Genomic DNA, 3,057 nt, shown 5'->3' with positions numbered 1-3,057 from the left:
CGAAAGGATGGAAATCCAATAAATGAGGCGGTTGCTGAAACTTTGGTATGTGTATTGTGTGTGTGTGTGTGTGTGTATACATATATACCAGAGAGTGTGTGTATAGATCTAGTGTAATATTTAAGTTTCATAAGTGCAGTGAAGATAAAAGATTGTGCCAAGTCAATTTCTGATACACCAGCCGAAAATTCTATTCGAGATGATGTTGTTGCTCGAATTTTAGGTCCCGAGCGTCGTGGACGAGTAAGGAGGCTTGGACTTGGGGTTACACCATCAAAAATAGATGAAAATACACAAAGCAGTGAGAAAGTAAGAGACCTTGAGAGCAAATTACAAACTCAATCAGTAAGGATGGAAGCACTCGAAGAAAAAGTTGAAGCACTTCTGAAGTTATCCCAGGTTATACTTTGCTATTACATAGAATATGATAGCGTAACTCAATATATCTTAACATTTCAATAAGTTTAATTTTTTTGTATTATTTTGCAGAATCAAAATAAGAATGTAGAGGATATGAGTTCACGTGCTTTTACTCCACAGATTTTTGTATTGTATATTATTTTTTCAATATAAATTCAGATTATATCATACTAGTTTTAAAAATAGACTTTATTTTAATGAGAATTTGTAGTCTCAACAAGGAAGTGGTATGGAGGGAGGTATTGCACCAGTGGAAAATGGAAAGTGTCAACTATTGCACTGGTACTTGGTTGAGGAGGAAATTGTAGGCGAAGGAAAGATTGCATCAATAGACCCAAGTACAAATGTGCATCACGTGCAACTAGGACGAGATTGTTGGAAGGTTTGGGTTGACGAGGTGTACATGAGTCATTTGCCTTTATATAGACCAACGGAAGAATTTCGAGTTCTTAGAGACGCCATAGGAAGTACTATTGCTTGGCCAAAGAGCTGCATTAGACTTATTTGACGAAGGTACTTTATAAATTTCTACATTTTTTTCATTTACGTATTTGTCATTAAACATGTTTCAAGAGTGGCTATATATGTGTGCGTACACAAGTCTACAACCTTGAAGGTGGAAGTTTGTTCATGGCATTACTAATGAGTGCACAATGACTTCTCTTAAAAAAGAAATTGATCTTATTTTTAAAAATCGATCAAATTTTAATTATGAGCTTGTATTCTTGAGTGTGTGATTCAATTTTTTCTTTAAATGACATAAATCTGCTGTTATATAGGTTGAATGAGTATAGACAGGTTATGTAAAAAGAATGAATATAGTTGTGTCTTAAAAAGTTTTAAATGACATTGTATTGTTTCTAAATTGCTTGCTCTTTTTGATTAATTTGTTGTTATATTCTTTCTTTCTTGCAGTTACATGGAGCTGAAGTGAGTTCGAAAATCTCTTTTGTGCTTGTATCGTCTTGGATCTCGTCTATGTAAAAAGATTTGGCTGGGACTCGTTAGAAGCTTCGGTTATGAATCGTTTACATAACTTTTGGACATTTTTCATAGTTCTTTGGTTAGATGGTGTATATTTTTGAATTGAAGTATTTATTATGTTTTGATGAAGTAATATTGCATATCGGATCATGTTTATTGGCTTAAATGAAGCACTTTTAATTTTTTGTTGGCTTAAAGTATTTGTGCGTAGATAGTAAAAATATGTTTTTAATTCACAGGTTTAATTGGCAAGAAAAATGTAAAATAATTGATCAGAAAAATAAAAATGACATTTGCGACAAACCCCAATTTCGGCAACGTGCAAGAGCACGTTGCTGAAACCTGGTTTCGTTGTAAGTTTCGGCAACGTGCATTTCTTTGCTCTATGGCAACGTCTCATCCCACAACAGACGCCTGAACGTTGCCGTAAGTCTACGGCAATGTTTTCTGCCTGTTGCCAAATGTGGTTTTTGGTGTAGTGAATGTAGGCTCTTGAGCTACAACATCAAAAACTGGAGATTCCCTACATGTATCCACAGCCTTCGTGTCCCTAGCCATCGGTTCATCAGCTCGGAAGTTTCCTTTGTTTCCTTTTTCTCCTCAATTTCAGCTCAAGAACCGCACCTATGTCATATAAATCTTATGACGTCAAGCTCCATCGTCAAATCAGCTTTCAGCTAGGCCTTCGAATCTAGCTTGACATCTAGACCTTTATCCAACCACATTTTCTCTTCCTGTATGTGTCCAGTACTCTTTGCCGCTAAAGCATCACTCCAAAGCTTTGTAACATTTTCCTTCTCAATCTTGACCTAATCAAACATGGTAGTTAAAATGAGTGAAGGAAGAAAGCAAGAATATGATGGAAAGTGACCGAACTTGTTTACCTTGTTAGCAACAACCATCATGCAAAGCATAGACCTGTGAGCATGAAGCTCAGCTGTATTGCAGGCCTCAACCATGCTCATTTGGCCAAAAAATGGCATGTTCAACCTCAATCCAGCTCAGCGTAAGAAGATCGGCAAAATGATGGACAAAGAGCTCTTTTTTTATTCGATGGAAGTGATGCAACCATTGATTTCCCACCATGTGCCATTCACGAATCCAACATACGGTAGATCAATGTCCAACATTGACACACCATAGCTCGGAACCAAAAGTGATGTTTTGAACTCTCTGCATATAGAATCCAGACCTTAGGGGATAAGTGTAGGTACTTGAACTCACAAGCATCTCAAGCATACTCCAACAAGGATGAAAATGAGCTTAGGAACAGTTGTCAAAATCACAGCAAGAGGTTAAACTAAGCTCATCCATTGAGCTCGACCAACGATAGAAGGTCAACTAAAAGCTCATACGTTGAGCATGGACATGAGATTCACCGTCACCGGTAAAAATATCATTACATAACTAAAATGGTGTTTCACATTAACATCCAACACCTCCTTAGCAACAAATTAAAAGAAGACAAGTGTCCCTCCTACTGTTGGCACCACACTTTTCACTAATCAAAAGAGAATAGTGATTGAATAGGCAACACACAATCATGACCTATGCTACAAGTGAAATGATGACCTAATTGGCCGAACTGAATAGCCAATTAAAACTCTTCAAAATAGAAATCAAAATTTACACGGAAGACAAATTGAGAGTGGC

General features: G+C 36.8%; 1 long non-coding RNA gene across 1 annotated transcript; it reads left to right on the top strand.

Moving 5' to 3' along the window:
* Positions 1–875: 875 nt before the first annotated feature.
* LOC111389922 lies at positions 876–1,587 on the top strand. The gene is made up of 2 exons (XR_002701827.1): positions 876–933; positions 1,336–1,587. It is a non-coding gene; the product is annotated as an uncharacterized LOC111389922 (long non-coding RNA).
* Positions 1,588–3,057: the final 1,470 nt, after the last annotated feature.

The sequence above is a fragment of the Olea europaea genome, unplaced genomic scaffold (genome assembly GCF_002742605.1).
Source record: "Olea europaea var. sylvestris unplaced genomic scaffold, O_europaea_v1 scaffold6323, whole genome shotgun sequence".
Lineage (NCBI taxonomy): Eukaryota > Viridiplantae > Streptophyta > Magnoliopsida > Lamiales > Oleaceae > Olea > Olea europaea.
The sequence above is the reverse complement of the archived record's forward strand: the minus strand, read 5'-3'. Positions and strand labels throughout refer to the sequence as shown.